The sequence below is a fragment of the Panthera leo genome, chromosome B2 (assembly GCF_018350215.1).
Source record: "Panthera leo isolate Ple1 chromosome B2, P.leo_Ple1_pat1.1, whole genome shotgun sequence".
Classification (NCBI taxonomy): Eukaryota; Metazoa; Chordata; class Mammalia; order Carnivora; family Felidae; genus Panthera; species Panthera leo.
The window spans coordinates 132,018,122-132,045,234 of NC_056683.1; the positions used below are offsets into that span (position 1 = coordinate 132,018,122).

The window sequence follows — 27,113 nt, forward strand, 5'->3', positions numbered from 1 at the left end:
CCGGGCACTGTGTTAGGCTCTAACAATAATGAAGTGTATAAGTTCCTGCCCTTAAGCACTTCATATTCTATGGGAGACACTCAAGACATTGGTAGGAACAAAGCTATACAGTTTGCCCTGATTCCTTAATTATAATTAATGCGTACTTTTTACCTTTGAAAAATACATTGCTATTGCTTTGATGGACTCATGCCTAATGTTTTTCTTTTTTTCTTTCTTTCTCTCTTTTTTCTTTTTTCCTTGCTTCCTTCCTTCCCTCCTTTCCCTTCTCCCTTCCTTCTTTCCTCCCTTTCTACAAAGTCTACCAGCATTGTGCGGTATAGAAGCAACTAGTCCTATGTGGCTATTGAGCACGTGAAATGTGGCTGGCCCAAATTGAGATATACGGTAAGTGTAAAATACACACTTCATTTCAAAAATTTGGTATTAAAAAATGTAGAATATCCCACTGATCATTTTTTACATTCATTACGTGTTGAAACCATTGTATTTTATATATAGTGAGTTAAAAAAATATTGTTAAAATTAAACTCACCTTTTCTTTTGACTTATTTTAATAAACCTAGTTAAAAATTTGTAATTTTTTTATGTGGCTTAAATTATACCCTAGCACATGTGCATTGCACTAAAGGCACAAAGTTTGTTACTCTGGGGAGGAAAATAGGGAAGCCTGCTGCTTCTTAAAGTATATTTGTACAAAACATAATGGCATATGCTTTAGTTTTAGTAGTCAATTACGAGGGCCAGCCTATGTGAACATAAAAACACAGTTCAGGAAAAAACAAACCAACCAACCAACCAGTGTATGAGCGCTAATAGTTTTTGTGTATACTGTAATCTTTATAAAATACAGAAGCATCTAGCAACTTACATCTAGTTTTTATCTTGGGAGTGGAAAAGAAGTTCTTTTCTGTATTAGTAATTTGTCTCATATTATTTAAAACAAGTATTTCATTTATAAAACAACTTTATATAAGTACTATTTAAACAGATCCATTTTTGAGGGTTTTATAATTTATACTTCATAATAGTATTAATAGATATTTGATCTATTAAATACGTAAGAGTCTCTATACATCTAGACATAAGGTTATACTAGAGAAGACTCTCTTATTGTATACCCAGTGATCCTGAAAACAATAATAATGAAATAATATTTCCATTTTCTCCTTAAGAATTGAATGAATCTAATTCCCTTCTTATTTTCTGTGATTCAGTGTGTTTGCAGTCTCTAGGTTAAATGCATGGAGCTCAATGATAGGTCACTAGAATTTTCGAAAGACTTATTGTACATCAAATATGATTTTAGCAAGATAATTACAAGAATCATATATTTAATGTTTTCTTTAATTTTCATAAAAAGGACAGTCCAAAATTTAAATTTTAGTTAAAAAAAAAAACTTCAGGGGCGCCTGAGTGACTCAGTGGGTTAAGCGTCTGACTTCAGCTCAGGTCATGACGTTCGTGGGTTTGAGCCCCCATCCGGCTCTGTGCTGACAGCTCAGAGCCTGAAGCCTGCTTCAGATTCTGTGTCTCCCTCTCTCTCTGCCCCTCCCCAACTCACTCTCTCTCTCTCAAAAATAAATAAACATTGAAAAAATTGTCATAAAAAATTTTTTTAAAAACTTGAAATGACTTATATTGTGTTTTCTCAATAATACAAATTACAGTGACTATTTACAATGTATAGCGCATTACAAAATATCCCCCATAACTTTTCAATGATCATTCTTATAAAGATATATCTTAAATATAATAAAGGTGTTTCTTGAGTAATTTTGAATAAAATAAGAAAGTTTGAACGAAACACTCCTACATGTATCTTACCAGAATCTACTCATCATATGTCTCACTTCAAATTACTTGGAAATAAATCATAATAGCAGGTAATATACTACATAGGCACACCTCCAGTGGATAAAAGATACACGTAAAAGAAAAAATATATGAATACTTTCGGCTTCATGGAATCATGCCTTTAATACTAGATCATAACAAATATATTGGTTTTCGTTTTTCTAACACACCTTCTTACCTTTCTTTCTTGGGGAGTCCAAAACTCCTAAAATTTCCATTTCTATGATTTGACTATTGAAAATTTGAGTAAAATATTACTTTCATTTGCATAAACATCCAACAGAAAAACAGGACCTTATTCACTTTTCTCATGTATTCATTCATTGAATAAATTTTTACTGAGCTTCTACTATGTACCAGATACAATGTTAGGCCCTCTGGGTATGATAAGCAACACATCATTTTCTTCACTTCCACAGAACTTAAAAGGAGAATTAGATATTTCACGAATAATCTCACAAACAAAAGCACAGTGGGGCGCCTGGGTGGCTCAGTTGGTTAAGCATCAGACTTCAGCTCAGGTCTTATGGTCTGTGAGTTCGGGCCTGCCTCAGGCTCTGTGCCGACAGCTCAGAGCCTGGAGCCTGCTTCAGATTCTGTGTCCCCCTCTCTCTGCCCCTACCCCACTCATGCTCGTGCGTGCCCTCTCTCTCTCAAAATAATAAACAGTTTTTAAAAATAAATAAGTGAATAAAAAATAAATAAAAGCACAGCTATATACCATGAAAAATGCAATGAAAGAAGCATAGGTTTTATAAGAAAGCTTACTGAACTGTATGCTCTTTCCTCACTTCCTTTTAAATTTTGAATCATGCGAGTGTATTACCTGTTAAAAAAAAATCAATGATTAAAAATAAAAACCAAATCCAGCAAAGACAAAAAAATTAAGAAACTCTGAAGTAAACACAAGAAAATAATGACATTGGTTACCTGTGGCGGGGAGGGGGTGGTGGAGGGGAGGAGGAAGATGGTAAACCGCGAGGATGAAAGAGGAAAATTTTTCACTATATCTCACTGTTTTTTCTTTTGATTTTGAACTATGTTCATGTGTGTATTCTGAAACTTAAATAAAATTTATCAAAAATCTAAAATAAATCGTTTTTTTTCAAAGAAAGCTGGGGGCAGGGGATAATTTAGGTGAGAGAAGTTAAGGAAGGCCTTTCTAGGGTAGTGGCTAGTTTTGACTGGAAGAAGGGCAGGGTTGCAAGTGAAGCCTGGAGAAGGAGTGTTCTAGACAGAGGAACTGTACGTGCAAACGCCTCAGGCAGAAGCATTGCATACGTCTGAGGTACTGAAAGACAGCTGGGCAGGAGCCCCCCGAGCCAGGGGCATGATGGGAGACGAGGCTGGTGAGTCGCAGACATCAGGTCACGCCTGGACTCATGTGTTCTTTACTAAGACAATGGGTGCAATCTAAGTGAGGTCTGATGATCTGAGAATGTTAATTTCCCAGTTTGGATGGTTGTATTTTGATTGTGTGGAAGAATGTCCTTGTTCGTAGGAAACACACGCTTAAGTATTCAGGGTTGATGGGGCATCATATGAGCTTTACACTCCAGTAGTTCAGAGAAGAAAAAAGTTCTTTGTGTGATACTTGCAACGTTTTGGAAAGCTTGACATTGTTTCCAGTAAAGAAAAAGGAAACAAAATTAGATAGTGAAAGTTCCTTTCTCCTAACCCTCTATCGATTTCCATTTTGTTTTTGCTTTTTTAAAACAAACAAACAAACTGAATCGGTTAATTTTGATGTATTCAAGGAAATACCATTTGTGGGACCATTTACCTTTCTTATTAGATACAGATTCATGTTATATGCTTCCCTTATAACCAGAAATAAGGTATCAGGCAGCAATGGTTTGCAATGTAGGCCCGTAAGGGCCACAGCTAGACTGCACTGTGTGGACAGGTTTGGGGACAGAGAAAGGTAAGACAGGTTCTGCTTGGGGAGCTACTGGTACAACACTTTTCTTTGGCCTGAAAAGTTCAGTCTCCCCTGCCCCCGGCCCACACTTCAGCACGGTACAGGCACTATCAGGGCAGTTGAAGAACAGATAGGGGCCCACATACCACATGTTGGGATACTTTGAGATTATAAATCAAGCTAATAAATTAAGTATATTAAATATGTTAAATTAAACCTATTTCGTCATCATCGAGATGGCTTGATACCTTCATAGTCATCTGGAAGGCGGATTTAAAATTTATAAATAGACATTCACGGGCACCTGGGTGGTTCAGTCAGTGAAGTGTCCAACTTCAGCTCAGGTCATGATCTTGCAGTTTGTGAGTTCAAGCCCCGCGTCGGGCTCTGTGCTGATAGCTCAGGGCCTGGAGCCTGCTTCGAATTCTGTGTCTCCCTCTCTTTCTGTCCCTCCCCCACACTCTCTCTCTCTTGCTCTCAAAAATAAATAAACATTAAAAAATAAAATTTATAAATAAAAATTGAAAATTCAAAATTCTTAGAATTCTTCCTGTAGTTCAGGGGAGAATGGCCCACTCCCCTTCTCTTCCCACATCAGGGTCCCACTCACCTGCAAAGACCATCGTCCCTCACACGTATACGAACATCTCCACAAAGAGCTGCCCCCTCTGCCACCATCCCTTGGGTCTAGGAATCAACCACAAGTGTTCCTTCAGTGTCTCAGTGATTCTCTTGGGCTTTCCATTATGCGATTTTTTTTTTTATATTGTTCTAAGACTTCCACTAAACGTATACATTTATATCTAATGTTTGCTGAATAATCATGTTCACTAAACATCCATAATATTGTTGACATAGGTTTTTATTTGTTTTTACATGATATGAAGAATAACATGTATCAATCTTCTGCTTGTTTTGTTGCTCTAGAGTAAGTCATGGAGATCTACCCAACTTTATCTATGACTTTGCCTTAAAAAACCATAGCTATCATTGTGTATGTGAGACTGTATGTACAATGACCAGATCACATATAAGAATTGGAACTCTGACACATAATCTGCAGCAACCAGCTCAGGGGACCAATGCATTAACTGCAGTAACCATCCCCAAAAGCCATCTGTAAGTCAGACTTGTAGGAACTCAGACCACTATCTCCAACAACTGGTCCAGGAAGATGAATAATAATACCCTAACAATCAGACCAAAATGGCCAGCACTTGACTAATATCTATGAGCTTCCTTAATTTGGTCCTCCCTCTAGCTCAGGACCAATGATAGAAAACCAAATATGTACTCTTAACCTATTACATAGGATGCCTCACTTCTTATTAGCCTACCTACAACTTCCCATGCCAACAGCCCCCAATCAGGGCACACTTGAAGTCCTCCCCTTTTATTCACTATAAAAATTTCCATCTCCTCTGCCTGTCTTTGCATCTCTGCTAAACACAAGTAATGGTGGCTGACTCCTCTGTTATAATAAGCTTGGGGTAAAAAACAAACAAACAAACAAAAAAAAAAACAAAAAAAACCCTTTGCTTGTTCTCATTGGTTAGTCTTTATTTGCACATGTAGCAGGCAATGATAGTTTTTCATGCTCAATATCATTTATTGCAATGAAGCAATTGGCAAATTAAAGTGTCATGTCTGTTTGGCTAATGTGTATTTCTAATTTACTAAAAAAAAATTAAATATTTATTTATTTTGAGATACAGAGAATGGGTGAGCAGGGAAGGGGCAGAGAGAGAGGGAGAGAGAGAATCCCAAGCAGGCTACACGCTGTCAGCACAGAGCAAGACACGGGGCTCAAACTCACCAACCATCAGATGACGACCTACTCTGAAATCAAGAGTCAGAGGCTTAACTGAGTGAGCCATCCAGGCACCCCTCTAGTTTACTAAATTAAGTAAATAATTTAATAAATAACTATTATTTTATCCTTAAAATTTCAGTTGGACTTGCTTCCTTTATAGAACTAGCGGTGGCTCTAGTAAAAATGGAATGTAGCCTGATTAAGGAAAACATTCTCAAGGATTTATCCATTTCCAGAGTTAGCAGCAAAAGCAAATGTTTCATTGAGTTCCGCACATGAGGGTGAGTCATCACCAAAGGGTGTTTTATATGGTGAAAAACAATGCTCATACCTATAAAGCCTTTTTACATAATTCAGTTAACAAAAGGATGTTAAATCAGAGAATGTAGTTGATTTTATTTCTGCAAACACATTTGGTAAGAGGAAGAAAAAGGCATCCGTAAAGCAATAGAATTCCAAATCAGTAGAGTTGGAAAAGTGGGAACACGGGTTCCAGATATCTTCAGTCCTTAAAGGAGGCCGTTATTCAGGTCTATGACATGAAGACACTTTAAAATTCAAACCATGAATCGGAAGTCATTTTGAAGACAAAGAAAGTAGCTGGTAAATTCCAATTCCAGTGTTTTGTGTTTTGTGCAGATAGCAGGAGAGCCATCCCCAAACTGTGGCTATCTGTCCCCCTATCCTTCGCTGAGTACACATCTTCCTCTGGCCTTCCAAGTCTTGCCAAATTCATTCTGCAACCTCTCTCTTCTCCCGTCATTCCAGTAATTCTTCAAGGTGTGGATGTGGGTTATCTAGAGCAGAATCATCAAAAGGTGCCTGTAAAAATGCAGATTCCTGGGCCCAATCCAAACCTTCTGAACCAGAATCCCAGGGAGCAGGCCAGAGGAATGCATATTTTTACAAGCTCTCCAGATGATTTCCTATACACATCTGAGGTTGAAAATTACCGTTGGAAGCATTTATCTATCTCAAAAATCTCACCAAATCTCTCGGATTCACAGGTGGTCTAATATGCTAACAATATCATCTATAGTTTTAACCTTAGCTTCTCATTTGAAATTCAACTGGTTTCTCTAACGTCTGAGAAGAACTTAGAGTTATTTATCAGATAACTCGCTGTCAATCCACAGCTCAGGAAAAATAACACCAAACTTTTATAGGTGCCACAAAAGAAGTTCCTCCCCTTTCTTCTATCAGTGGTAACATCAACCTCCTAGTTATTGACTATTTAAAAATTTTAGAATAAGAGTCATCTTTGGCCTTTACTTTCACATTGTCAATGCAGTGTCACATAGCTTCTCTCATTAAGCGTCTGACTGTAGCCAAGTCTGTCTTTAAGTCAGTAACTATCACCTGAGTACCCGCTAGGTGCTAGGAAATGGTAATATACAGATAATCAGACCTGATTCTTTCTTTAGGTACTTATTTAACTAGCTAACTAGCTAACTAGTTAACTAGCTAACTAGCATGAGAGTCCAATAAATAAATAATCCTCTGTGCTAAGGGCTATGGTGTAAACATAGTCATAAGGGCTGACAGGATGCAGATAAGGAACCAATGAATGATTCCTATGGGGTCTGTGAAAGGTACAGACAGGAGGCAACATTTGAGCTGGTGTTTTCTGAAACATAAGTAGCTTCCCAGGCAGAGAGCAAGGAAAAGACATTCAAGAGTGAAAACAATAGGAGCAAGAACCCAGGGATGTAAAAGTGGGTTGGAAAGAATAGTTCTTGGCCTGGTGTATGCTGGGGAGTAACTGTGGTAAAGTCAAAAAGTGGGTTCTGCCCACGTTATAGAATGTGTTCTGTGACATGTCGAATAGCTTGGACTTCTGTAGGCATTGAGAGTCCCCAAAGGGTTGTTTTCTTTTAGTTATTATATTTATAAAAGTATACACATAGGATTTTTAAATTCAAATATTACAACGCTTAAAATAAAATCAATACATTCTCTGTTCCTTCCCCAAGTCCTGCTTCTTTCAGGCATCCACTTTCCATATCTAAAGCTGTTACTTTTAGTATTTACCTCCCTGTTTCAAGATAATATGGAGCATTGAAGAAATTTCATTTGGAAATCAACAAATATCAGTGTCATTGAGTCGTTCCTCTTGGCTGATCTCTTCTGCAAAGAAGAATTTTCTGGTCTCCTGTCTTGACCTCCACAAGGTCAAGTGGAGGAGGTGGACGCAGACTTCACTGCTAGTTATATAGACCGACTCAATCACCCTAGGTTCTCACTACTTGACTTTTCCCTGGACAGTTAGTCTTTGATGATTAACATGTCCAGGAGACTTTCTTTGATCCGAAGTTGTGTCAGTTACTATCGAATAAAACATTACATTAACTTTAGCTTTATACTTTGAAGAATCCTAAGCTACCTAAATTTTTTTGCAGCAGTTGGACCTGGTTTCTATCTGACAGGTGAGGAAACATAGCAGACTAGAGTGAGAGTACAAGTGGGTAAACGATGAAGTCTTCTACGGCAGAGGTCAGCAGGCTACAGTCTGTTGGCCAAATCCAGTCTCCTACCCATTTTTGTACTGCACACGAGCTAAGAATGGTTTATATTTTTTAAGTGGCTCCAAAAAAAAAAAAAAAATCCAGAGGTGAACACTATTTTGTGATGCATGAAAATTATATGAAAGCTCATAAATAACGTTTCATTGGAATCTTACCAGGCTCAGTTTTTACATTGTATCTACGGCTGATTTCATGCTGTGATCATGTGATTGCATAGTTGTGACAAAACCCACATAGCTTAAAAAGCCTAATATGTTTACTATCTTGACTCTCTACAGAAAAAGTTGACTGATCCTTGTTCTAAAGCAAGCAGCTGGGGCAACAAAAAGAGCATCGCATAAGAGGATTAAGCCCAGGTAGTCTGGCCAAGGGAAACAGATAGATCCGTATTAGACAAAGCTGAAGGAAAGAAAGTAAACATGTTTTCTGCCCCTAGGACTTCCTTCAATTCTGATAGTCATCATTTTTCTGGTTAATATGAGGCCATAAAGCATTAAGTCTCAGCAAATTTCAAATGTTAACACTTCTCCATGGTGTTTCCCATTTCACCTTCCTATCTCACTCTCTCCTGTCATTCTTGTCTGTACCACTCACCAATATATCTTTGATTATCTGCATATGTGCATGTACATGATCTGTTCCCCAAATAAATTTTAAGCTCCTGATGACTTAAGAGAAGAGAGAGAGAAAGAGAGGAGAGAGAGAGAGAGAGAGAGAGAGAGAGAGAATGCTTTACAGTCCCTTATATTCTTATTTTTCCAAGACCTAGAATAATATATCATGATCCCAGGTGCTCATGAATGTTGAAGATGATGATAATCTGCTGGGAATTATCTATACTTTTCTTTCTCTGAGAAAAGAAAATGAATGCCTACAAAAATGTGTTTCCAGATTCAAAGTATTTGAACAAGATAGATATTAATGCAGTTTAAGCTATTACATGGATAGCACAGTCTGGGAGTTTGGAAAGTATCCGATAAAATATGTGTTCATTGGTTCAGCTGTTGACAAAAGGAGACCTTTAGAGCTCTCCCTCTCAATTTCCTTCTCTTTAAGACTCCACCTTCTCAAACACACACATGCACACGTGCCTCAGACATTCCATCCTGCTATATGCGGAATCAGAGGATAACCTTCCCGACAGTGAAATAAAAGTATAGAAGAGATGTCAAGTGAGCATGTGCTGAGCCACAGAGTGAAAAGAAAACAAAATCCAAAAATACTTCTAGCCAACGCAGCCTGTATCTCTAAATTTCACCCAGGATTCTGGGGAAAGGGTGAACTGCAGTTTTCATTTAATTCAGTAGGACACCGCATCCGGCAGGGTTAACCTTTTTCCCTTTTGTGTCTTCATTGTGACTTAGTTGATACAAATTGATTTCCTTAAGGTGCTAACGGGCTACTGGCTAGTTGTCTCCATTGGCACCTGTTACAGTAGTTCAGTGAGCAAGTGGTAGAGATGTTATTAACTGGGGTTTCATGTTAGAAAGAAAAGAAAGCAGGCCCATAAATGGGAAGCCTGGGTGGCTCAGTTGGTTAAGTGACCTACACTTGGTTTCAGCTCAGGTCATGATCTCACAGTTTTGTGAGTTCAAGCCCCGTGTCAGCACAGAGCCTGCTTGGGATTCTCTGTCTCCTTCTCTCTCTGTCCCTCCCCCACTGTCTCTGTCTCTCTCAAAATAAATAAATTAACTTTAAAAAGTAAATAAATAAATGCTTAAAAGGTCTGTCCGAATAGAAATTCTGGAATCTTAGGAGATCTAAAGAGAATCATAGAATGCAGCCCTTTTTAATCTAAGATGAAAGAATTGAAGATATTCTCAAACGTTACTCGCCACCATCACTTGTATATTGTATGACAGAACCCTTGGTATATTTGACTTTAAAACATTTCTCTAACATGACCAAGTAAGGGTAAAATTGGAAGAAAGGGAGAAGAAGTGCGGTACATGGGCTGAAGGATTTGCCAAGCAGAATGCGACAGAATGCCAAAGGCTCTGAGACAGACTCTGAGGAACGAGGGGAGGGGAAGAGCAAACTGGCAATTTTTCACGAAGAATAATAATGAGCACTTTACAATCTCATCATCTTCTCCCTGGCATTGCCAGAAGACTGGTGACACAGAGGTGCTAAACGACTATGGAGACACCTGCTAGCCACAGACGATGTGGAGGACAACCTATATCTAGGATGCTTGCGACTTTGCTAGTAATCGTGGAACTCAAATGGGAGGAGATGTTCCTTGAGTAGTATCGGTAACCCCATTCAAACCGCAAAATATAACAACGAGCACGTTGAGCATCCTCTGTCACTGTGATAACTGAGGATCCCTCACTGTTCCAATGTTATAAATTACAATAAGGAAGCCAAGAAGCTGGCATGAAGTAGACACTTGGTACATATCTTCCGGATGAACCAGTAGCTAAATATCTAGAGGTTTGAGCATATGGCTGCATAAATCCTGATGGTGCAGATATAACAAAGCATAAAGGAGTTTGTATGTATCACGGATGAAGGCAAACATTTTAAAGACTCTGTCCAAAGCACACTTGGTTATAGAATTCTGGATGGGAGAGTTCTTGGTGAACACATAGTCTGTTCTAGAGAAGATAAAAATGTTAGCCAAAGGAGCAGAAGCAAGATTCCAAGGCAGTATCATAAATCCCTCTCTTTCCAAGAATGAAGTCATCGATCCTCTAATGACTACAGACCATGGTATAAAAATAATTCTTCTTGTCTTTTTATCATATAAATAGTACCCAGAATTTGGAAAATATGTATTCTACATGAAAAAAGAACTTGCTTGAGGGTACATAGAAAATTAGGGAAAGGCCAGAATTATATGCCCCAAGCTCTTTTGTTCTTCAACCTGCTCTTTTGTTCTTTTGCTCAGAATAACGTCCTCTGCATTTCTCCTGAACTTGTAGATACGCGCCAGGAACAAAAGCCCTTCTCACCGAAAAGGCCACCCTCTGAAATTATCTTTTACATGTTTCAACCATTGCTTTGTTTCTACTACTCTTTGAAAACAACATTTTTTGTTCAAATGTCACAAAATCCTAAGTGTACAGAAGCCACTCGGGCAAAATACACCAAGGAAGGGGAATGTATGAGCCGTGGCAAAGGGTAAGTGACCCTCGGCCCTCGTTTCTGGGGGTCACAACGAGGATGATGTGACAGTCGAGACACAAACCCAATGTAGAAGCTCCAATTTTCTGGGGAAGAGCAGAAATTCAGATTTATATATAAGGCTTTTAAATGTCATTGTGTTTATTTTGATAACTAATTAAAATGTAAAACCCTGGCCAGGCCAAAACCACAGAGAAAACCAAGCATGTCTGTGGGCTGTGTCTGGCCAGAGGGACAGCTTGCTTCCTTTGTATGTTGCCAGATTGAGCAGCCGGGGGTAAGTCACTCTGTTTGGATTGGCTTCTAATGTTATCAGCAATCAATTGCATTAAAGAAACTCCAAGAACGTTTTGAGTAATGCCAACATAGATGGAACTGTACAGACTATTAATTTAAGGTTGAGAGTTATGTTGTGTACTAGCTAAGAACGTAGGCTCTGGAACCAAGTTGCCTGTGTTTGAATTCCAGCTCTTTTAGTTTACCAGCTCTGTAACCTTAGGCAAAAGATGTGATTTCTTCGTTGCTCAGTTTCACATCTGTAAAATGAAGATAACGACCACTATCATTATGGTTACATGAATATACACACACACACACACACACACACACACACAAATGCTTAAAGTGCTATCTAATTATTTGCTCTGGTGTTCACAAATCATAGAGTTGGCTGAAACAACAAATTTCACACATCTATCTCACTATGATCCCATGAGTTGCCTCAGAAAGCTTTCTTCTTTGGACAGAACAGGTGGGGAAATCGGGTTCCCTGTGGTAAATTCCCACTTTGCTGGCCTTAATGCCAGATATCATCGCTTCTTAGAAATGACATAATTGCATATTTCAATGAGATAAATATATACAGCAAATTGTTGAAATACTAAGATCACTAGCAGTTAATAGTATGTCCGTCTCTCTTTCATTTTTTCTCTTTTTTTGGAGATCATCTATTTTAAAGTCAGGGACATTCTGTTCCAGAGTTGGAAGGCAGAAAATCAGAGGACTTTTATTTTCTTCTTTTATGGGTTGGTGAAGCATGAAACTTATTGGCAGATACTTGAGCTAGATATGAGTTGCCATGCTATTTCATTCAAGTTTACTTTGACATTAAATGATCCTGGAGGTTTTCATTTTTCAAAAAGTTACCCGAGTTTTTCTCAATGTCTAGAAATAGAGAAAACATAAGGTCATGTGACATGTTACCTCTTTTACTGAAATAGCCATATGTTTGTGAATAGCCAGTGATGACACAGAAGCCATTTTCTGTGGCACAAGCATACTTTCTCACCAATGAAAATCAAGCTACCCTCCGCCCTTTCAAGATTCCATGACTTTCTCTTTCATTTCCAGGATTCCGATGAATAAATAAAATCGTCAGGCCCCGGATGCTTTCATTCCACCAAACTCTTCTTTTCTAAGTCAGGAGAAGACCATCATGAACTCTCAGTAATGCAGGTGGAATTTATTAAGATTGAAAAGAAAATCTACTCTGATTTCAGCAAGGGCTGTTTGTGGCTTTAAGTTCATAGGAAACCCAGCCCAGGAGATAAGAAAAGCAGAAGCGCAGGAGCCCGGAGTCGCGTAAGATGGGAAGGTAGATAAGAAAGCACCCAGTGCACACTACCACCGCCACCCCCCGTTTGACACCAAAAGGCCGAAGTTCAGAGAGAGAGCGTGCAAAATATGCACCTGGGTACACAGGAACCAGAAGCCAAACCTAAGACCGCCAACTAATCGAAATGTCTTTGTAATCGAACTCTGGGTCTACTAGCTTCTGGAAGTATTGGAGTGAGAGATGCATCACACAGCATTAACTGTTTGCCTCTCAACGATTTCAAAATTCTCAGGTTTTCTCAGATACGATGAGGAGATTACCTGCATCAAAACCACCCGAGGTCTATGAAAATTACAAATTTCCAAGCTCACCCCAGACCTACTGGATGGGAAGGGGATTTAGAACGTGGGTACTGGTAGTTTTAACACACGGTTCAGGGGATTATTATAGACGATAAAGTTTGAAAACAACTGACATCTAGGATCTGTTATGTATATTAATACAAGTGGAATTATTGGAGTAGGAAAAAATTTCCTACTTAATTTATTAGAAAACGGATATTCTTTCAAATCTCAAACTCGCATAATTAATTTGCTATAAAGAATACTTACGTTATAAATTCCAAATGTGTTTTCATATAGTCACACTCAGTGATGTTTCATAGAGTCAGTTTCTCATCTGGCTTTGTATCCTGGGGACTGACCCAAGAATGAGTCTTACTCAATGTCAGTGAAAGCCCTTAGCTCATATTAAGTGTAAGGAGTTATATTTTGCTACACTTAAAACAGAAGTACAGCTAGCATTTAATCTCGTTGTGTTTCTGAACAAAGACTATAGCTACAGGGCTAGGGCATTTCAAACCCAAACAAGTTTTTGTATCACATCACTTTCCCTTTTTAATCTATTCTTTAATCTAAAAAGAAAAATAACAAAATTAAACAATAATTTAGGTTAAAGTTTAAATGGTATAACAAATTTAGAAACATGACAACTTTTAAAAGTGCATTAAACCAGGAGATGGCATTTCAAATATAGAATATCCACAGATAAGCTTCTAGAACTCTTTTTTAAAAAATTTTTTTAATGTTTATTTTTGAGACAGAGAGAGACAGAGCGTGAGTGTGGGAGGGGCAGAGAGAGAGGGAGACACAGAATCTGAAGCAGGCTCCAGGCTCTGAGCTGTCAGAACAGAACCTGATGTGGGGCTCGAACCCACAAACCGTGAGTTCATGACCTGAGCTGAAGTCAGACGTCTAACCAACTGAGCCACCCTAAGTGCCCTAAGAATTAATTCTAACTTAAGTTTGGTTCTCTTCCTTGTCTTGCAGCCACTATTTCCTAGCAGCATAGTTCAGAACAAACCTGGTATTCTGTGTACTATGTGGGTGAACTGAAGTTTTTTTTGAAATTCTACTGTAAGACACACACACACACACACACACACACACACACACACACACACAATCTATTTTAATTTAAGACAATAAGGATTGGTAAATCCCCAAGGATTCATGCCCAATGTTTCATTATGAAGGAGCTATTCCTCCTTGTCTTCTGATAATATTACATTGTTCTTGTATTATCACTGTGGTGTGGTAACTCTGCTTATTACATTTCTAGTATGCATAGTTCATTATTATTATTGCCACATTAAACTGGAGTTGTTTTCTCGATGAAAGCTACTTTTACTCAACTAGATGGCTGTACTTTACGACTCCTGGCACTTATATCTTCCAGGAAATTATGAATGTCCTCAGAATAATGGTCAAAATTAATTTAATGATAATGCAGAAAGATGAAGAAAGTTAAAATTATCCTTTTGAACTATTGTCATCTGTCCGTTTAAGATAATGAATAGCTAGGAAGTGTTCATTGTACACAAAGTGTTCACTACTTTTTCTCTGTACTTCTTGTACAGTGTCATATAAAGCTATGTCCATATTGTCATACGTTTCATTCACCATCACATTAGGACACAGGTTAGGTTTCAATGATAGCTTTGCGCAAATATTTGTGAAAAGACTTTAAATAAACTAGGTAGGGCTGGTTAAATGTTTCCTAAATTTGTACTAGATTGGTTCTACAATGATTCATCAAAATATTGGTTAAAAATCTTGTATCTAAAATTTTGTTGAGAAACAGGAGATAAAGAAATGCCATCTGACTGGCTGACATTTAACCGAAATTAGTGACCAATAATAACCCACCCCCCCATGAGACAAATGTAAGGAACAAAATCTATTCATATCTGGACTGTTCTAGGAATGGCAATGACTTGGGAAACTCTACACCTGGGACCACATTTTTACACCTGGTCGGCTTCACACTTCTTATCAATAATCTCTTTCTCCCAAGTCCGTGCTGAGCTAAGGATCAGAGCTAACATTTACTTTGACATTTCACATTCTTTGGGTTCCTATTTGGTGCCAGGGATCATGCTAAATTCTTTATAATTCCATTGGCTTGTATAATTATTAAATCCTGTTTTACAGTTGAGAAAACTTAGAACCTGTGCTTTTAATAACTATAGCATATAATAGGAAGCATCTTTCTACTTTGGTAAATATTTTGATTTGCTATTCTTTTACATTTAGTTGCGCATCTTTTTCGTAAGCTAAAAATATTACCTAGGTGCAAATACCTAGATATATGCTACCGTATGGTAGACAAATAATTTGATATGTCTTCTTAGGTTCCAAATGTAGGTATTTGTGTCTTTCTGGGAATGGGAAGCATAGTTTCTTATGTAGACAAAAATAGTGGATACTAGCATAATATCTTTGGACTGAGAAATATTTCCAGTCAATCCTAGCCAATATTCTAGTGTAGAATATTAATAAGGCCTTGTTGTATATAAACCCTTAACATTTCCAAAGTGAATATTTGATTATTACAACTCCAAGGTAAGCAGGAAAGAGATTATGATTCTCACTTTAGAGATGAGATAATTGAAGGGAGGGGAACTTCAGTCAACTGATTTGCCCAAGATTACATAGTTAAATAATGGCAGAGCTTCGTCTTAGAACCTTGGCCTTCTGATGACTCACTCAGTGTTTTTCTAGTAGAATGTCCCTCAAATACCACTTAACCTTCTGGTCATTCAAGTCTTTATAGCTCACAACTTTTGTGAATGTGTTAATTTTTCCAAAACTAAACAACTCTACATGGAATACAAAACTGAACTGAAAGATAAAAGATGTGGAGGTTCAAAGCAAAGACGTAATGAGTTCCAAACCACATCATAAACAATCACAAAAATATTCCCTGGAAAATTCAGCTTGAGTCTTCAAAATATTTCTAAGACTGACATTCAAAAGACAAATTCTTTAACTTATAATTTTTCTAATAACAGCATTTGAAACACAAAACATCCTTGTAGCTACCTGCTTTTGTTACTCTGTGCTATGAAAGGAATTTGTGTATGACAACTAGTTTTTGGTCATTCCCACTCTGGACTGACTAAAGAAAATCTTAGCCTTGGTCAAAAATGATATCAATTTCAGCTATTTTGTAATATTTCAAGATGAATATGTGTAAAAGATCAGCATCACAATTCCTATGGAGTTACTTTATTAATCAGTGCCATTTGAGTTTTTCTTATTTATTAAAAAGTCTTACAGTTAAAAAGTAAGTCAAAGTATTATGGGAACATGGTTCTTTTTTCTGTCATTTACAGAGATTTTCCATGAATGTAATTTACAGAGATTTTTGAATGAGTGAATCCAAGCTCTAATTCACGAGACAGCTGCTCTCTTGCTCGGTTGGGTTTGAATAGTCTCTGTTCCCTTTCTCTCCAATCATCAATTCTATTCTCCACTCTGAAGACCTGCTTTCTCTGCTTATTGATTATCCCTGTTTTTCCATACTCTGTCTGTGGTTTTGTATCTGTAGGCTCTTCTCTGTTTTTTCTTTATAAGTTAAGGCACAGGCTCTGGTCCTAAATTTCCATGTCTTACAAGCTTAGCACCCATATTAACCAGCCATACTTTTGTCTCTTACTTCAAATTTTCAGTAGATAAAACAAAATGACTCAGCCCAATTTGGAGGTGTGTTTCAATTAGATATGATAAGCAGAATGAAGATTCATATAAATAATGCCACTAAAGCCTGACATGTTAGGACAAAAAGCCCCCAAGAAAGGAGAATGGGCTAGGTAAATACCCATACTATGTCTACTATTAAGAAATATTGTCCTAGTCACCCCAATAAAGAAAAACACAGGGTGTTATGGATGCACATAGAACGTGCACTTAAATGAAACCAGAAAGCATCATAGAAAGTTCCTAGAGGAGGTAATGTATGAGCTGAGATTTGAAGGATAAATGAATAAGAGTTAGGGAAAGACAATGAAGTAGACTATTTAAAGGAATGGAATCAACCTCTACAAAGATAAAAGGTACAAAAGAGTTTGGTATCTTCGGGGAACTGTAGGTTTTTCAAGGTGAATGAAGTGCAGGGTTCGAGAGGGAGAATTACAGGAGATAAATCTGGGGAGTTTGGTAGGGATCAGATTACAGAGTATTAGCCAGGTTTGCTTGAGGAATGTGGTTTTATCCTAGAGGCAATTATAATCCTTTAAGGAATTTTACAAAGAGTCTTGATATGAGAATGCTAATAAGTAGTAGGTAATAGAACCATAGCCAAGGATGAATTTTCTGTTTCTAAACAGAAAAACCAGTTGTTAGATAGTTGCATGAATCCTGTCTGAGACAGACTGGGACTTAATCTGAAGGAACAGACAAGAAGAAGAGCTGGGCCAGTGAGCAATGAGGGCATCAGAATCAAGAAGTTGTGGTTTAGGTGGATATGTGCAAAAGGGGAAGGAAGTAGTCAATAACAACTCCCAATATTCTGTACTGGTCATCTGGGAAGAAAATAATGCCTGAAAGGAGGAGCAGAGTTGAAAAGAAATATGCTGGATTTGAGGCATCTATGAGATAAAAAAGTAGAAATGTCTAGTGAGCAGTTGAATAAATAAGTTGGGAGATCAAGAGAGACACAAAAAATGTAATTACTCAAACCATTGGAAGGCATTTCTTACTAATGAAAGATTCTAGGATGGGTATTTCCTTCATGCAGTTATTCAGAGACCTAGGTTGATAGTCCTTTTCCATGTTCAACACGTGCTTTCTCTAGTCGTTCTGCTTAGAGGAAAGAGTGGAAGTTTGAGGACGGACATCTCCTCTTAGGCAAGTGAGGAGGAAGTTGCATATGTCACTTCTTATGCTAGAACCACCATGTGTCCATACCTACTGCGGTGGAGCTAAGAAATGCGATCCTTAGCTTAATGGACATAAAACAGCTTATAATGCTAGTATTATGGAAGAAGAAACTATAGGATAGTGTTGGAGAGTTTAGAGCTATGGAAGTGGATTAGATTACCTAGGAAGAATGTTTAAAGTAAGAAGTAAAGAAGACCAAGAATGAAACTGAGATATTTCTAGACCTTCTCATGTTGCCTGGGAGTCATCAGGGAGAGTTCCTTGTCTTTCTGTACCTTGACTTACATTTCTTATCTTGCCCTCCCCCTTCCCTGCTGTTTTTTTTGTCTCATGATTGTATACTTCCTAACACAAAACACTACGGTAAGAAATGACTCCATTTCCAGTTACAATTCCAGGGTTATCACCCCCACCACCAACAGTACAGTGTAGTTCTGACCTTCTCCTTTATCTGTGGAGATCAGGGAAAGTACATAGAAGGCATATTATTAAACTTTATATAACTGACAGTTTATAGAGACAATTAATATAAAAGAGTTTGAAGGGAATGAATGATGGTCTAGGACTAACAAGATAAAATTTCACAGGAACATACACAGTATTGTTTCAAAAAACTAAATTCGTGAGAAAGGAGTAGGAGACTTTGCCCAACAACAGTTAATGTGAACACCTCAGCTTTTATTTGACCACAAAATCAATGTTCAGGAACGTTATTATATAGCTGCTAAAAAAGTAATGCAATCTTAGGCTCTATTAGTAGGTTTGGCACACACACACACACACACACATGAATGTTGGTACACGAAACATTTTACACTGAACTCTTGGGAATTCCATACTAACTTTTACAACTTATTGTCACTCTTGAATTCTTCCTCTCCCTCCCCCCCACATCCAATTAATATCAAGTCCCATCTATTCTACCTTTTAAATATTCTGTCACCCTTGTGGTTTTGAGTTGGAATTGGAGATATCAGTATGAACTCATTACAACTATTATATAATATGCCTATTCTAATATACATTTTATATCTATAATGTCTATAATCTATCTATAACACCTATATTATAGATATAACATATAATTATATAACATGTACATATTACATACCTAATTTTACAGAAAGAGGTATACACACATGTACTTCTGTGTGTGCATGTAGGTTTCTTAGGTCCGTCAAATAGGTGGGCCTAGTGGTAAAGACACCAAAAGAGCAATGAGCACAACTAACACCCAGATCTTTGTTTCTAAATACGACTTTTCACTGAAAAGACCCAGGGATCCTTAGAGAAATAACTGAGCCCAGGGTTGAGACAGGGAAACCATGAAATGAGGCTGGGACTTTGTGTTGTACCAGAAAGTAAGAAAGTGCTAAGTAAGAAAGGACCTCTCAAAAAGGACAGGATCCAACTTGATGAATACTAAAAATAGTGGATGAAATGTTGTTGAACAAAAATTTACATAGCTTCAGAGTAATCACCAGAAATTACTTATTAACTACAAAGAGGACAAATGCTCTCTTGGGGATCATTTGATAACGTATAAAAATATTGAATCTCTATGATATACACCTAAAACTATTGGATACTGTATGTCAATTATGCTTCCATAAAAAAGAAGAAACAAATAAAAATGTTTAAATATAATATTCTCCCCAATCTGTAAAATAAAAATGTTCACATATAGAGGATAGGCCATTTAAATCTTAACTTTCGTCTTAACTCCAGTAGAGGCATCGAAATATATGTGTATATATAATATTGCATATATACGCATGGCTTTTCCACATATATATTTCATTTTACATATTCCTGTCATAAAATATTTATATAGCTAAAATATTTAATACTGTGCTATATATATTTACTATGGAAATGTTCACAAAATGAAAATAATTTTTTTCTTGTTTTTCAGGGGTTATTTTTGAAATACAATCTAATTTGTTTGCCATATGCATATCTCAGAAAGAAACTGTACATACCTTTTAGAAAGGTTAAAGCAAAGGCAAAACAAAAGAGTGCTTAAAATTTTAAAAGGAGGAAAAACAGTAACTTTATAGGTTAACCTAACAAACAAAAATTTCTTTAAGTTATCAAGGTTAACATTGGTAATAATGAAGCCAATTGACATTATGTGCTTCCCAAAATGATATGCTGAGAAGGACAGAGCATCACTTTTATGTTATTACAATAAAAAATACAAAACCTAAAGCTAATTGTAGGGAAACATCAAAGAAATCCAAACTGAAGGAAATTCTGCAGAGTTACTGGCTTTACTCTTCCAAAGCGTCAAGATCATGAAAGGAAAAGGAAGGCTGAGGAACCGTTTTTAGATGAAAGGAAAGTAAAGAAACATGACAATTAATACACCCTGTGATCCTGGATTGTATCCTGGACAAGAAAGAAAGCTATATAATATACCGTTGGAACAATTTGTGAAATTTGAAGAAGAACTATGAATCAGATAATAATATTGTGCCAATGTTACATTTCCTGAATTTGATAAAAATACTTTGGTTATGTAAGAGACAGTCTTTAGGAAATACATATTGAAGTATTTGTGCACAGAAACGAAAGAGAGAGAGAGAGAGAGAGGAAAGAACAAATGCTACAGTGAACGGGGAAAAATGTTAAGAATTGTTTGGTAGAGAATATAATAGAGTTCTTTGCAATATTTCTTGCAGCTTTTATGAGGTAAAGAATTGTCTCAAAATTAGAAGCTAGAAAGAAAAACTTCCAAGTTTGACCTAAGTAGTTAGCAATAGATCTTTTTCTAAATCTGATAAATATTTCTAAGGTTAAGAGGATACATTCTTAATCCACTCATCTAGGAGCTTCCATCTGCTATGTACAAAAGAAAAGGAAAGAAAAGAAAAGAAAAGAAAAGAAGAAAAGAAAAGAAAAGTTTGTGAAGTGTTTTGTTTACATTAACGCTATGCTGTTGTCTGAGATAACTTATATTTTAACATATAGCCAGGAGATCCTGTCACCTGGATGTCATCTGGAAGGTCAGCTTTCAATAATGGAACTTCAGAGAGTAAGAAAAGCATACTACTAGATCTAAAAGACTTTTAGGATACTAAGTGTGATCTCAAATAAGCTAAAAATATGCCGTAAGTGTCACAACATCTTGGGCCGTTTCATCCTTAGGATAAATCTGCCATCGCTAAGAGCAAATGCTAAAAAGAGAATTCTCGGCAGAGTGCTCCAGACGTAGAGTTACAATTCGACTCCGTCAGTCACTAGATGAATTTAGAAAGATAACGCTTAGGTATTTAGTATATTGGTATTCCTAACAAGAACTCTACAAATAAAGTACTATTATCCCAATTTTACAAATAAAGAAACTAAAGCAGAGAGATGTTGAGTAACTTTCCCAAGCTCACACAGTCTACAACAACTTGAGCTAGGACTCAAACCCTAAGATCTACCAAAGATAGTGCCTTTTCCCTTTTCCTCTTTCTACTGCAAACATTCCAAGAGAGAATTTGCTTAGGTGTGGTAGGTGATAAAAAGGCTACATAGAGCCAGTGTGGCTATCCTGTCACCCAGGAGTGCTTTTCTAGAAATCTACCCATAAGAAATAATCGGCATTTCAAATCAAAATTTATGTTCTAGAATGTTATTCATTCTCACACTTTAAATATCCAATAATTGGTTAAATAAATCATGGTAGATACAATGGTATAGTATAACTTAGTATAGTATATAATAGTATAAATTATTAATTATTATAAGAAGATGAATATTATATGATTTTCATTAAAAGGAACAGAATACAAAATTATTTAGACAGTGTGGTTTAAATATATATCTATATATATACCTATATAATATACTTAGTATATACATGTATGTATGTATAAGTATATATGTATATACTAAGTATATTATATTAGTATATACTAAGTATATTATATATATATATATATATACACACACACACACACACACACACACACATAATATATACAAAATTATTTAGGCAGTGTGGTTTAAATATATATACCTATATAATAAACTTAGTATATACATATATATACTTAGTATATACATATATATACACACATATATATTATATATACTTAGTACATATACATACATACATATGTATACATATATATGTACGTGTACTGAGTATATTATATTAGTATATACTAAGTATATTACATATTATATATATATATATACATATATACGTAAGAAAAAGAAGGGTATGAATCAAAACGTTAACATGTTTATCACTAAGTATTGCAAGTGATTTGGATTACATTTATATACCTTATCTTTATTTTCAAAACTTTCTAATATTAGTTTTAATCACTTATAATTTAAAAAAGCCAATAAGCAGCATTTAAAAGAAGATTCAATGCAGTCTTTGAAAATTAAGAAAGAAAAGAAGAAAGTTAGAAGAAAGAAATCCAGTAGACTAGGTGCCTCCTCTTGTCTATATTCATCAAAGAACCAAGAAGTAAATGGAGTCCCTACCAGTAGCAGGCTCGGCAAAGATGAGATACAGCAAGTCACTGATGAAAAGAGAGTAAACTATACGGGGGAATCTTACCAGCACACCCACACAGGTTTCCAGTGGCACTCCTGGTGCCATCTTCAAAAAAGGGATGGCAAAAAAAAAAAAAAAAAATCAGGGAAAGTGTAATGCACTCACTGTTTATAAAAACATTCAGGGAAAAATCAAAATAAGTCTTTGAATTCAGAAATTAAAAAGAAATAAAAATAGAGGATGGAAACTATTCTATATAATATTATAATGGCGGATGCATGTCAGTATGCCATTTGTCAAAACCCCCAGAATGAACAGCATCCAGAGTGAACTGTTAATGTAAACTGTGGACTCTGGGGCATAATCATGTGTCGATGTCGGTTCATCTATTGTAACAAATGTACCACTCTAAAGTCAATAACGGGAAGTGTGTGTGTGTGTGTGTGTGTGTGTGTGTGTGTGTGCGCGCGCGCGCTCTCTCTCGCCCGCGTGGAGGTGGCATCTATGGGAACTTGCCGTGCTTTCCACTCAATTTTGCTCTGAACCTACAATTGTTCTAAAACATAAAGTTTTTAAAGTAAAAAACAAAATAAAAAAGAAATGAAAATGGAATTTTCTTGTAAAATCTAGCACAAATCTCTAACCATTCTAACTTTAAGTTATGAAATCACAAAAAGATTGAATCGGATTAATTTAACTTAAATTGATTTAATTGAATTTGATTTAATTGAATTTAAATGTTCATATAGTAGTCTCCTCTCATCCTCACACCATCACAAGAAGGGTAAGAACACTACTACCATAAGATATTCTGAGAGAGAGAGAGAGAGACCACATTCCCGTAACTTTTATGACAGTACAGTACATTGTCATAATTGTTCTATTGCATTATTACATAGTAGTTACTGTTAATCTCTTAGTGTGCCTAATTTATAAATTAAATTTTATCATAGATATCTATGTATCAGAGGAAAAAAGCATGTGATTTCAGGCTTCTGCTGGGAGTCTTGGAACATATTCCCCAAGGAATGTGCCCCTATATTTTACGCCTGTATTCCTCAAGAGGTAGGAAAAATTTTTTTAATGTTTATTTATTTTTGAGAGAGAGATAGACAGAGGACAAGCAGGGGAGGGGCGGGGGGGGGAGACACAGAACGTGCTGTCAGCACAGAGCCTGACGCGGGGCTCGAACCCATGAACCGTGAGATCATGACCTGAGCCAAAGTCGGATGCTTAACTGACTGAGCCACCCAGGCATCCTGGAAAATTATTTTTTTAAGAAAAGTGGGTGTGGCGGGGCCGGTATGGGTGAAAAATGATAGATAAGTAGGTAGATACTATGCATTTACAAAATACCTAGCTAGGCACTGGTACTAACTACTGGAGATAAAACAAAGGCAAATGCTTATCCTTTAAGGGACCGTAGCCTAGCAGAGAGGCAGACGTGCCAACCATCAGGGCCCCTGCCTACTGACCTGCATACTATGTTGCATTAACCCCAGAGGGGGCATCCTCATAGTAAGCTAGGAAATGAATGACAGAACTTCGAGTTGCTCAGCAGTCCTATAAAGAGTTACAAAACGAAAAGAGGTGGGCTGTGGGGCCATAAGTGACCAGGCACCCAGTGTCTTTGTGGGAGTGATAAAAGCTTCATAGGTTAGGTGACACAGTACATGAAACTAATGGGAGGGAAAGAAGGAGGGCAGGTTCCATGTGTGAGCAAAAGCAGGATTAGGGAAGAGAAGATAATGTCCCATGTCTCTGGAAAGCAAAGTGCAAGGTGCATAGACAAAAGGTAAACTGGAGAAGTAGGCAGGGACCTCACAGGGAGGAGACAGAAAGTCACAGTTTTATACTGGGGCAGGACGTGAAGAGACTTGAAGTGCTTTGAATTAGGACATGACATGATTAGATTTTTAGATTAAAACAAACAATAATAATCTTTGGGTAGCAAGGAGAGATTCTATACTAAAGACAGGAAGACCGTCAACTCAATGTTGGCAGTAATCTGACAACAACGAGGCCCCAAATGAGGGTAAATGGTGTGACTGAGGTGGGAGCAGGCAAGGGGGAGGGAAGGGAAGAGACCAAGAGCTAGAATCCTGGCAGCTAGTGTCTAATTGAACGTGGTAGTGAGTGAGAAGAAAAACTCTCAAAGGACTTCCCAGGCACTGGGCTTGGTCACTAGATGTGGTCTTTCCAGAAGAGAAAATATAAGGGCCATATTCCAAGGAAGAGATGAGAAGAAACGGTGCTTTCAGGATCTACAGCTCCCCTGTGTGTGTTATGGGGACACACATCAAAGGACCATACATCCTGCCGAGGGAATTGTGCCTGTCAGATGGCAGTCAGCCTCTGTTTCCCCAGAGGGCAGGGAAACACTGATGCTGGACCTGAACTCAGGTGAGCGGAGTTTCCTCTCCTCTAAGGGATGATCATCAGCTGCTTTTCTGGGGAATGCTGGCAGGATAGAGCATGTGTCATCTCTGATCAGGAGGGCACTTAGCTAGTGTCTTCATACATGGGAAGAACACTAATGAATTGAAATAGGCATGCATTCAATGAAAAACATCCAATTAAGAAAAACAGATCATTAACTATCTTTCCATACTAGCATCAAAGGCACATTTATTAATAATATAACTGGACAGGGGCGCCTGGGTGGCGCAGTCGGTTAAGCGTCCGACTTCAGCCAGGTCACGATCTCGCGGTCCGTGAGTTCGAGCCCCGCGTCAGGCTCTGGGCTGATGGCTCGGAGCCTGGAGCCTGTTTCCGATTCTGTGTCTCCCTCTCTCTCTGCCCCTCCCCCGTTCATGCTCTGTCTCTCTCTGTCCCAAAAATAAATAAAAAAACATTGAAAAAAAAAATTTAAAAAAAAAAAAAAAAAAAAAAAAATAATATAACTGGACAAAACTGTCTGAAAGGCATTCCATAAAAATCATTAAAGTCTATCATTCAAGAGATTTTAGGGAACCGAAGTTCAAATATCAAATGACAGACATAAAACAACCACCCTCAGGCTTAAAGTGACTCCACGTGGACAAATACATAAATATCAAAGTATGTAGTTTGAAGAAGGTGAGCTCAGAGAGTTGCACATGGAGGCAAAAACACAGAAAAACAGTCACCTCCCTTTCAAAACACCAAGGAAAGCTTCATTGAGTACATACTCTTTTCGCTGTGTGTAGAACGATGAGCTTGGATTTCTGGGAATAGGATCACTTTCCACACAGAAGACATAGCCCAGAGTGGTTTGTAAGGAGTGGGGGAATTTGGTGAAAGCAGAACCATGTCCATTTTCTCAGGGAGAGATAATATGCAGGATCTTGGAGGTACGGGGTGGTGATCACAGATGAAACTTTCAATGGGAAGCCATTCTGAGTACTACGGTGACTAATGTGTGCACTTAATTACAGTAAGTAACCGCTGTATTGAGTCAAACTAGGAGCACATGCAAATCCCCCCCCCCCCCCGCCCCCAGATTGTGGCTTATTAGAGAGAAGTGAATTTTGATTACATCATAGTTTTATTATGCATTCTTCCCAGGCTTAAGTTGAGTGTTGTTACTCCTATTGTTGTAAGTTTCCAGTTTTCAAGTATAATGACAATGTGCCTCTTGCATATTTTAGGAATTAAAAATAGATTTCTATTTCAGGTGAGAGAAATAACTGCCTGGGAAGAGGAACTCTTGAACCACAAGGAAATTATTTTCATCCAAATATCCTTAGTGATTAAAAAATAAAAAGAGACTGAAAAGAATCCAGAACAGTTTCAATACTGCAGGATTTCTGCCACAACATGTTAGTGCCATGAGCACTTTCATAACACCATCCATATAACCTTTACTGCTGGTAACTGTACGGGCAGAACAGGTTTTGCAAACTATGACTTGTAAACAGAAATTTACCAGGCTAGAATTCTTGTAATCCTTGTAAAAATTAACAATGATGTTTATTTTAAAATAACACCCAAACAAAGGCAGTGATTTAAATGTTTTAACGTACAAATCAGAAGGCATTTAGAATGGAGTACATTTTGGGGGTGTTCAGCTGGCTCAGTCAGTTAAGCCTCGGAGTCTTGATTTCAGCTCAGGTCATGACCTCACGGTCTGAGAAACGGAGCCCCATATCCCATTCTGCACTGACAGCATGGACCCTGCTTGGGATTCTCTCTCTACCTCTCTCTCTCTGCTCCTCCCCCGCTCTCTCTCCTTCTCTCTCACAAAATAAATAAATAACTATTTTAAATAAAGAGAGAGAATTGAGTACATTTTTAAGTCTTCCTCAACCTCACACTCCATTGTGTGCCAAACAGTAATGGAATAATGGCACTAACAAAACAATTTTTACTGAACACATATTATGTGCAGGGCATTGTCCTTAAGTCCTTTTCATGTGCTGGGTTATCTAAACCACACAAATCCCTGCGAGGAGTTACCTTACATGATGGAAAACGTCAGCACTATCCATAGTTTCAGACCCTGAAACTTTTCTGGTAAAGGTTATTTAATGTGTTTTGAGTATTAACAGGAGACAGGACACCATGTAAAAAATTCAATTCCTGAATTCATATGTTCAAAATAATTTTAAA

General features: G+C 37.3%; 1 long non-coding RNA gene across 1 annotated transcript; it reads left to right on the forward strand.

Annotated features, from left to right (window-relative positions):
- The first annotated feature begins 300 nt into the window (after nucleotides 1-300).
- On the forward strand, nucleotides 301-26,263 carry LOC122219202. The gene is made up of 3 exons (XR_006202297.1): nucleotides 301-387; nucleotides 23,477-23,588; nucleotides 26,179-26,263. It is a non-coding gene; the product is annotated as an uncharacterized LOC122219202 (long non-coding RNA).
- The last annotated feature ends 850 nt before the right edge of the window (nucleotides 26,264-27,113 follow it).